General features: G+C 43.6%; 1 protein-coding gene across 3 annotated transcripts in view; it reads right to left on the reverse strand.

The window, feature by feature from the left end:
* LOC136760090 (SLAIN motif-containing protein-like) overlaps positions 1-11494 on the reverse strand; it is a 42930-nt gene that overhangs the window by 25135 nt on the left and 6301 nt on the right. The gene's annotated exons all lie outside the window — the stretch shown is intronic.

The following is an 11494-nucleotide window of genomic DNA, read 5'->3' on the forward strand; positions in this document are numbered from 1 at the left end:
GTCTTCTTTTCAGACCACAGGCTCCTGACGACAGAGGTGCTCATTCCGAGCACACGGGAGTCGGGGCCTGGGGTCTGGAAGCTCAACACCTCTCTGCTCGATGACCCTCGTGTGATTAAGACCTTTAGCAGACGCCTCGAGGAGTGGAGGACCCTGAAGGACCTTTTTGATTCTCCCATAGAGTGGTGGGAGATGGTGAAGAAAAGAACCAAGGGCTACTTCATTCAGCTGGGGAAACGGAAAGCTCGCGAGAGGCGGGCGAGATATTCCCATCTAAACGCCCGCCTCCAGCGCCTGAGTCTTTTACAGCTCAGAGGCTTCGACCTAGCTGAGGAGGTGGCCCGGGTCAAACTGAGTCTCTCCGCCCTCTATCGGGAGGAGCAAGAGAAGATCAAGGTCCTTTCCAGGGTCCGCATCATGGAGGACGATGAGAAATGCAGCCGCTTCTTCTTCAAGAAAACGAAGGAGAGGCGGCCTGCAATGTCCTCCATGATCGACTCCTCGGGGCAAGAGGTGGAGGGCAGAGAGGCTGTTGAGACAGTGGTGCGGGATTTCTACAGGGAGTTGTACGATCAGAAGGTGGTGGATCAAAATCTGATCTCTCACTTTCTGTCCCTGTTGGAGTCCCGCAATGAGGGGGACGAGGAGGAGGAGGAGGATCCAGAGATCACCACCACTGAACTCTCCCAGGTGATAAAGAGTCTTAACTCTGGAAGGACACCGGGTCCCGACGGGATCCCTGCTGAGTTCTATAAGATCTTTTGGGAGGTGCTTAAGGAAGATCTGGGCCAGGTCTTGGGGTCGATGTACAGAGAGGGCAGATTGGCCCCTTCTATGAAGAAGAGTATCCTCTCCCTTCTTCACAAGAAGGGAGACCAAAAAGATCTGAGGAACTGGCGGCCAGTCAGCCTCCTGTGCACCGACTACAAGATACTGGCCAAAGCACTGACGCTCCGGCTGCAGCGGCCACTCCCTCAAGTCGTGGGTCCCGACCAGGTCTGTGGTGCCCGGGGGAGATCGGCGGCCGACAACGCCATGCTGCTCAGGGATGTCGTGGCCTACTCGAACGAGAGAGGGCTTCCCCTGGTCCTAATCAGCTTGGACCAGGAGAAAGCCTTCGACAGAGTGGGCCACGAATACCTGCAGCTCGTCATGGAGAGGATGGGTCTCGCTCTTGGCCTGAGGAAGTGGGTCAAGATCATCTACAGCGGCCTAAGCAGCAGGGTCCTTGTGAACCGCCACCTGACCGAACCATTTCCGGTCAGGTCGGGGGTCCGGCAGGGATGTCCCCTGTCGGCCCTGCTGTACGTCCTCTGCTTGGAGCCGTTCATGCAGGCGATCCGCCGGGACGTCCGGGTGACAGGTTTCCATCTCCCGGGTTCCGGCGGAGAGCAACTGAAGGCCCTGGCCTATATGGACGACGTGGCCGTGGTCTGCACGGACGCTCCGTCCGTGGCCAGGGTCGAGGAACTGCTGGACGGCTTCTGCAGGGCGACGGGGGCCGCTGTGAACAAGGCAAAGAGCGAGGTCTACCTCTCCAGGGCATGGCCTGTCGGCCGGGGCCCGCCGACCGTGTTCCCTGTGAAGCCGTCTATCAAGGTTCTGGGGATCACGATCGACGGGACCAACACGGGCACCCGGAGCTGGGAGGAGGCCATAGTGAAGGTCCAAAGGAAGATCCACGGCTGGAGCACAAGGACCTTGACGATGGCTGGTAAGGTGCTGGTCGTAAAGGCCATCCTCTTCCCGATACTCCTCTACGTAGGAATGATCTTCCCCCCAGACAAGGTCATCGCAAAATTAGTGACCCGAATTATATTTCGGTTTGTCTGGGGGAGCAAAATGGAGAGGCTGAAAAGAGTACAGATGGTGAAGGGTACCCTGGATGGAGGCAGGGGGGTCCCGGACGTTGTGCGGCTGATAAAGGCGCAGGGGCTGGCCTATGTGGTAAAGAACATCCAGGCTGCTGGCAAGAAAGTGAGTTTTATGAACCGCTTTTATTTTGCCAGCAGCCTGAGACCATTCGGCCTCTGCGCCATGGATAACACCAGGCCGCACTCGTGGGACCCCCCGCCGTTCTACAGGGCGCTCCGAGCCTTTGCGCTCGAAGTAGGCCTCCATAAAGTCGTGCTGGCCTCCTGGGATTACAAGACCATCTGTAGTCAGATGAGATCTACCCAGGAGACGAGCCGGATAGAAGATTTCCCTCCCGAAACCTGCCGGTTTATCTGGGCTAACGCTACGCACGTTTGCCTCACGAACACGCAGAAAGATGTCTCCTGGATGGCTGTGAGTCGGTGTCTCCCCACCCGAGTGTTCATGCACAGAAGGGGCATAGCTCCTTATGACACCTGCCCCTATAAGGGTTGCCTGGGGAAGGAGACGTAGGCTCACATCTTTAGTGAGTGCCCCTCCGCCCACAGGGTCTGGCTCCTGTTTTCTCCGTTCCTCCACAGGTTTGCCGTTCCTGCGCGGGCGACCGCCCAGCAGATCCTGTACGGTCCGGCCAGGGGAATTTCATCATCTACCCTGAGGTGCTGGTGGCGTGTCGTCTGCGCAGTGAAGCAGGCACTGTGGGAGGGACGGAACATCTGTTTGTTCAATAAGCAGGAGCTGGACCCGATCGTCATCGCGCGGAGGGGCATGGTGTTTGTAAGAGACTATGTCAATCTGGAGGTCCATCAGAGGGGCAAGGAGGAAGCCTACAAGAACTGGCGTATACAAGATCTGGGGGAGCTCAGGATCCCATGATGGGACCCACCTCCGGGGACGGTCAGTTCCCCCTGCTGGAGCCCGAGTCCAAGATCTTTTAAAGATTTTACGGATGATTGTTTTTTAAAAGATTTTAAAAAACGAATCTTAATTATTTTTAAAGATTTAGTTGTTTTTAAATCACACTGTTTAGGGTTTTTTGGTTTAAGTTTTGTTATATTCTTTTGTCAAATACATTGACCGTTTTGGGTTTAATTTAAAATGCATTGGACCTTTTTTGTTTGTTTTTTATTTTTTCCTTTTTAATTGTTTCTTTATTTTGTTCAATGCATTTTCAGTTATTTTCAATGTATTTGACCCTTTTGTTGGTGGGCAGTTTTTGCTTTTATCACGTTTGTTTTGTTGTTTTGGGCACGTTTATTTTAAAGTTAATTGTTTTAGTTCTTGTTAAAATCACAAAGATTTTAAAATTTAAGTGATTTTAAGGACTGATATTTTAATGATTTTAATCACAAGTATTAAAAAAATTGAATTGTTTTTATTTATGTAATGTAAAATACTTAACCTAATAAACAGTATTTCAGCACTCAGTATTTCAGAGGGGGAGCAGGAGAGCGTGAAGTTGCTGGCAGAGGAGAGCCGAGGGGCTGTCACCATTACCAATACCACATCTTTCCCCTCGCCAGCAACTGTTATAGCCCATAAACTCACACTGTCATTAATCTGTCAGGGGGAGCCTCATCTGACTAGCCACGCAACGCAGGCACTTCTACATCATCAATCCAGCTGCCAGGCCAACCCACTGCATTGACACTGCTAACGCTTACTAATTAACATGGGTGACACAGCACTGCATCACCAAGCGGGACAGAAGGGGTACTAAACGCTGCATGGTGCATCAAGTATACACTCACTAATCAAAGGCACCACCTGCTGGGGTGTCAGTTGGCTTGTACGGATTTCTTCATTAACCTGCAACGAATTATAATTAATCTGCAATTCAAATAACACCGAAAAATAAGGAGCTTCTCAGCTGTCCGAGAGTGGGTCTCACAGCCTTGTTCCAACACTGACATCCACACACTTGCAACTGAAGACAGCCCTCTCTGCCACTTTCTATAAAGTTGCTTGGCTGGAAAATGCTGCCAATCTAAATTAAACGTTTAAAATAAATAAAAAAGACTGCCACTTAAACTACGGAGGAATGAAGAATGTTTTATTTTTTTAAAAAAGGTTCAGCTTTTTTCAGATTAATATTCATGTAAAAAATAAACTGCCTTCAACCATTTTTCCAGCTACCAACAAACTACGACTAACAAGGTCACATAGCACCAGCAGTCTCAGTAATCCAATCCCTTCCCACCCCACCCCTACTCAAAACACAGAGCCGCCAACTGAAGTGTCCATACACACTGCCAGCCTCACTGAGAGCCTCCTTGCTCAACAGGCTATATGAGCATGTAAATCTCCCCGGCTTAATTTACCTAATGGAAAGTGTTTGCTGGAGCATTAACCATGCCATATACACTCACCTAAAGGATTATAAGGAACACCATACTAATACTGTGTTTGAGCCCCCTTTCGCCTTCAGAACTGCCTTAATTCTACGTGGCATTGATTCAACAAGGTGCTGAAAGCATTCTTTAGAAATGTTGGCCCATATTGATAGGATAGCATCTTGCAGTTGATGGAGATTTGTGGGATGCACATCCAGGGCACGAAGCTCCCGTTCCACCACATCCCAAAGATGCTCTATTGGGTTGAGATCTGGTGACTGTGGGGGCCAGTTTAGTACAGTGAACTCATTGTCATGTTCAAGAAACCAATTTGAAATGATTGGACCTTTGTGACATGGTGCATTATCCTGCTGGAAGTAGCCATCAGAGGATGGGTACATGGTGGTCATAAAGGGATGGACATGGTCAGAAACAATGCTCAGGTAGGCCGTGGCATTTAAACGATGCCCAATTGGCACTAAGGGGCCTAAAGTGTGCCAAGAAAACATCCCCCACACCATTACACCACCACCACCAGCCTGCACAGTGGTAACAAGGCATGATGGATCCATGTTCTCATTCTGTTTACGCCAAATTCTGACTCTACCATCTGAATGTCTCAACAGAAATCGAGACTCATCAGACCAGGCAACATTTTTCCAGTCTTCAACTGTCCAATTTTGGTGAGCTTGTGCAAATTGTAGCCTCTTTTTCCTATTTGTAGTAGAGATGAGTGGTACCCGGTGGGGTCTTCTGCTGTTGTAGCCCATCCGCCTCAAGGTTGTACGTGTTGTGGCTTCACAAATGCTTTGCTGCATACCTCGGTTGTAACGAGTGCTTATTTCAGTCAAAGTTGCTCTTCTATCAGCTTGAATCAGTCGGCCCATTCTCCTCTGACCTCTAGCATCAACAAGGCATTTTCGCCCACAGGACTGCCGCATACTGGATGTTTTTCCCTTTTCACACCATTCTTTGTAAACCCTAGAAATGGTTGTGCGTGAAAATCCCAGTAACTGAGCAGATTGTGAAATACTCAGACTGGCCCGCCTGGCACCAACAACCATGCCACGCTCAAAATTGCTTAAATCACCTTTCTTTCCCATTCAGACATTCAGTTTGGAGTTCAGGAGATTGTCTTGACCAGGACCACACCCCTAAATGCATTGAAGCAACTGCCATGTGATTGGTTGGTTAGATAATTGCATTAATGAGAAATTGAACAGGTGTTCCTAATAATCCTTTAGGTGAGTGTAGACCTCCTAAATATAGCATGGCACAGAGCGACTGCATGGAACAATACAGCGCAACACTACCGCGTTCCCATGCAAACGCATCACTACCCACTACTTACTGTAGGAAGGTAGTGGGAGGTTCAAGCCAGGGCCCTCAGTTACAATTCTTCACAGTCACAGCACACACATCTATCTTTTTATAGTAGGAAAGCTTTTAGGAAACATTTTTGCAAATAGATGGTGTACACACTCATGTATGAAATTCCCTATATGCCACCACCACCACCATGGCCAAGACACCTACCACTGTGCCCCTCCAAGATATAAGCACAACTGGTATGCAAATTCAACCCAACCGTATAAAACAAAAACAGAAAAATATATTATAAGCAATAGATTTGTTGTAAGAAGACATGCATGTGTATCCATGCAAAACACACAGTCATGCACAGTGCTGAAGATAGAGTTATGATAGTCACTAATGTATAACAACAAGAGCTCCAGGACTTACAGGACCAGAGAAACCAGTTTCCACAGATCATTGACATCAAGCCCTCTGTGTCTTTCAGGATCCCACACACTTTGCTGCGCACACTAATAGACAGACGCACACACACAGACAGAGGCTCTGCAGGCACGTGTATGTGCAATTTCATCCCTTTACTTATCTAGGACTGGGCAAAGAACAGCCTGGAGAGCCTTTAAGCAGTTTTCAAATCAGAAGCATGAAAAAGCTAATGTGGTCACCACAGACACATACAGATGGTGGTATATGAAGTTTTTGTGATCTACCCAATATACTTTGGGAAAAATGCAAAATACCTATATCGCAAGTATGGAGTTTTTGTTATTTGTATGCAAGTATGTATAGCTGCACACCCACAAACCATGGAATGTGGGAGGAGTCACTGTCAATTTATTATGCAGTCAATTACTTTGCATTCAATGCTTGTCAATCATTATGTGACCAATCACTTGCAGAAGACACTTAGTCATTTTATATTTAGCCAATAGCCTTCTAAAAGTAAGCCGGGAGAAGGAATGAAGAGGAGAGAACAAATGTATTTTCATGGTGTTACTATCGCATAATTTGTGTTGACGTTAGTAAATTAGTAGTTTTGAGGTCCTTAATCAGGAGGTGCAACTGCTTATAAAGTTGCATGTTTATTTTACTAACAGACGGGTTCGCTGAATTACGATATTGAACAATTGTTGAGTATTCACCATATTTTAAAAACAACGGGAGGTGAACGGCAAGTTCCTCTGCAGGAAAGAAACCTAAAAACAAAAGTTCAGTCATCTGGAATTATTTTAAAAGGCCAACCAACAACACGGTCTTGTTTACTTCGTAAGAAAGAGCTGGCTTTTCACAATAGTACAATTTCAGTGTTAGAGTATTTAAAAAGAAAACATCCACACGTCTTCAGCGGCGAAAGTGATTCGGAGGAAGTTTTACTTTTATTTGTATAAATTACTTTTCCATCAGTTGTAACTAGCAATATATTTTAGTATGTAACTTGCTGTCACTGTATTATACAGACATTTTACAGCACATACAGTGAGGGAAAAAAGTATTTGATCCCCTGTTGATTTTGTACGTTTGCCCACTGACATAGAAATGATCAGTCTATAATTTTAATGGTAGGTGTATTTTAACAGTGAGAGACAGAATAACAGCACAAAAATCCAGAAAAACGCATTTCAAAAAAGTTATAAATTGATTTGCATGTTAATGAGGGAAATAAGTATTTGATCCCCTATCAATCAGCAAGATTTCTGGCTCCCAGGTGTCTTTTATACAGGTAACGAGCTGAGATTAGGAGCGCTCTCTTAAAGGGAGTGCTCCTAATCTCAGCTTGTTACCTGTATAAAAGACACCTGTCCAGAGAACAATCAATCAATCAGATTCCAAACTCTCCAACACGGCCAAGACCAAAGAGCTGTCCAAGGTGGTCAGGGACAAGGTTGTAGACCTACACAAGGCTGGAATGGGCTACAAGACCATCACCAAGCAGCTTGGTGAGAAGGTGATGCGATTATTCGCAAATGGAAGAAACTCAAAATAACTGTCAGTCTCCCTCGGTCTGGGGCTCCATGCAAGATCTCACCTCGTGGAGTTTCAATGATCATGAGAACGGTGAGGAATCAGCCCAGAACTACACGGGAGGATCTTGTTAATGATCTCAAGGCAACTGGGACCATAGTCACCAAGAAAACAATTGGTAACACACTACGCCGTGAAGGACTGAAATCCTGCAGCGCCCGCAAGGTTCCCCTGCTCAAGAAAGCACATGTACAGGCCCATCTGAAGTTTGCCAATGAACATCTGAATGATTCAGAGGAGTGTTGTGGTCAGATGAGACCAAAATCGAGCTCTTTGGCATCAACTCAACTTGTCGTGTTTGGAGGAGGAGGAATGACCCCAAGAACACCATCCCCACCGTCAAACATGGAGGTGGAAACATTGTGCTTTGAGGGTGTTTTTCTGCTAAGGGGACAGGACAACTGCACCGCATCAAAGGGACGATGGACTGGGCCATGTACCGTCAAATCTTGGGTGAGAACCTCCTTCCCTCAGCCAGGGCATTGAAAATGGGTCGTGGATGGTATTCCAGCATGACAATGACCCAAAACACACAGCCAAGGCAACAAAGGAGTGGCTCAAGAAGAAGCACATTAAGGTCCTGGAGTGGCCTAGCCAGTCTCCAGACCTTAATCCCATAGAAAATCTGAGGAGGGAGCTGAAGGTTCGAGTTGCCAAACGTCAGCCTCGAAACCTTAATGACTTGGAGAGGATCTGCAAAGAGGAGTGGGACAAAATCCCTCCTGAGATGTGTGCAAACCTGGTGGCCAACTACAAGAAACGTATGACCTCTGTGATTGCCAACAAGGGTTTTGCCACCAAGTACTAAGTCGAAGGGGTCAAATACTTATTTCCCTCATTAACATGCAAATCATTTTATAACTTTTTTGAAATGCGGTTTTCTGGATTTTTTTGTTATTATTCTGTCTCTCACTGTTAAAATACACCTACCATTAAAATTATAGACTGATCATTTCTTTGTCAGTGTGCAAACGTACAAAATCAGCAGGGGATCAAATACTTTTTCCCCTCACTGTACATGTGAAACAGTTAAGGGGTTCATAAAGCAAATGGAAGTGCTATTTCCTACTTCCTTATGGTGGCGGCTGTGTTTTATTTATTATTATTATTGTTGTTGCCTAAATCCCAGCTATTGCTGTCATTATCTGTTATTCGTCTTTGTGTTAGCTTTTCATTTAAACAGGTGTTCTCTCATTTTATGCTTAACAAAACTGGGACATTTGAACGATTGTAACAGTTAGCAAAACTTGAACGTACATTTCAGAAAAAAATATGTATTTTTGTTTGCATAGTAAAATATAGAGAAACCTGTGTACTTTATTCTCAAATGTATTTATATTATTAAAGCTAATGTTTCGGTTGTTTAACCTTCATCAGAACTGTGACTAAGTTTGGATGACCAAAACACTTCTCCTCCGCTTTTAAAGACATCTGGGCACTCTGAAACGTGCAGGTGAGCTCTCACTCGCGCATCAGCCCATCTTTTGTTCTAGAATCCAGAAGATCGCTCCTGGCATCTCGTGTTACTGACTGAGCGGGGCTTCCTGTTATTATGGCGCTGCATTGTGGGAGTGGGAGTCTTTTGGGGTGTCAATGTAGTCCCTGTGCGCACACTTCTGCCTTCCCAGCCTCTTACTACATTAGAATACATTACAATGATGCAGTACAGTATTTAATGTATTGCAGATTTATGGGGTAGTATTTTGAAAACCATTTTTCAATGGTTATATAAATATATATAACACATTTGTGACTGTGATTATTATTATTAATCCACTGCCTATAAGCTTGTTTTTCAACAACTAAACTAAATATTACATTATATCATTTATTTATTGTATATTTTGTAATTTGAATTATAAAGTGGTTTCTCTCTTTATACTTTTTATATGTAGTATCCAGGCACAGTGCTGCATCTACATAATATATGCATATGTATATATAAACAGTATTTGCAGGTGCTCTTTTAATAAATCCCATTCCAATAAAAATCAACCGAGTCTGTATTTTGTTATATCATATAGGTTTAAATAATGGCATTAATAATGGGTGGCTATGATAAGTATAAAATGATTAAAAGCTTCAATAATGCCATATCTCGATTATTCGATTAATCGAAAAAAAAAAATAACCAATAGAATATTCGACTATTTTTATAGTCGAAAGTTGCAGCACTACACTAAACACAGAAGCGAATACAATTTATATATTATATATATATATATATATATATATATATATATATATATATATACACACACACACATACACATACACACAGGGTCTCCCACAGCACTATTCAAGCTAAGTGGCCCACCTGGCTAAACACGTGTGAGGGAAAAATAATAACAAAAATAAACTTTAAAGCACATGCGCACACCCTGGCTACACCCGATCTGAAGTATCCCCAACAAAATGTGATGACACCCCCCACCAATTTAGATAGATATAATTTGTATTAAATTAAAGAATAAAGTTTGTTTGCATTATTATAAATTGGAAAGCAATGTAAAATAATGCAGAATGTTTCATTTTCTTTGTATTAAGATGGTGAAGTGGTATACCTACAACCCCATTTTTTTAATTATAATAACAAAATATTTTGTATTATCACATTATACAGTACCGGTAAACAGACTTTCAAATTGTAATTCAACTGTATTAGCGAAGAAATGTACCTGTCTAGCAAGAACAGATGTTAAATGCAGAGCTATAAACCCGGATGTGTTAGATCTGCTTGAATCTACACTATTTTACAGCACGTGTTGTGTGATTACTATTACTTGTGTTATAGTAATGTTAGTAATGTTGTTATGTGATAGTAAATAATACTGTGCGTGTATATCACATAATAACAACAACAAAAGTAATCATAATCATGCAACACATCCGCTGTAATGTGTTGCATTCTGCGGGCTTCATAAATGTCTATTCTGCAGGCTTGAGTGTATTCTGTGCTTTTTCATCAAAATGTAGTATGAGAGCAAGCATTTTGCGTATTGTTTTTAGAGGAGTATATAATATACTCAGGTTTTTAATGTAAGTCAGGTAAAAAAATATTTTTTCCCAGAGCTGTATATAGAAAGACCACTTAACATTGATTTCTGAACTTGGAGTGGTCTCAATTTTTTCCAGAGCTGTATATTTAACATGACAATCTGGCATGTGGTATTCGTTAGTTTTGCATATTTCATGATTAAAGAAAGACTTGTTGTCTGAATGTCTTTGGTGTTATTTTGTAGCTTGTTTGGAGAAAAAAGAAATAGAGATACACAGTGTATTTTTAGAAGATACAAACTGCATATCACCCAGCCCTAAGTCAGAGTGGGTCATTCACAGCTCAAGGAGGCCTTTCACACAGCCCAGGCTTAGACGGGAGCTGCAGGAACCAGGCATTCACACAGTGTTTGCTAGGAGGAGGGCGCAATGACCCTTAATGAGCCGATTAAAACTTAAGCACAGAAGAACACCTGGGAGATTGTGTCTAAGCCCTTGGTGGGAGGAAATTATGGGAAGTGATTCTCCTGGCAGGAGAGGGGAGAAGGGAGATGCAGCTCTCTCAGATACTGGATTTAGGATTTGGTAACCTGAAAATATACTGTTATTTTTTTTTACTTTAAATAATCTCCACTCATTTGACTCCACTGTAATTGGAATAACATGACAAATAATACACAGGCAATATTGGAAGGAAAAAAAAAAAAAAAATCATCGACCAATAATTTTGACCTCCATTCAGTAAACAACCAAAGTCGTCGAGTTTCTCCACACATCTCCACTATTTCTTTATAATAAGGACTAAAAACTGTAAGCACAGCAAATATTAATAAATAAATATAAATAAAATGAAATAATCATGTCTTCAGCAAAGCCATATCAACTGATTCACTTTTTAAGACCATTTGCATAAAGGCTGCCACATCACATTTATGTTCAACCCCCCAAACAAC

This window comes from Amia ocellicauda, chromosome 10, assembly GCF_036373705.1.
Source record: "Amia ocellicauda isolate fAmiCal2 chromosome 10, fAmiCal2.hap1, whole genome shotgun sequence".
Classification (NCBI taxonomy): domain Eukaryota; kingdom Metazoa; phylum Chordata; class Actinopteri; order Amiiformes; family Amiidae; genus Amia; species Amia ocellicauda.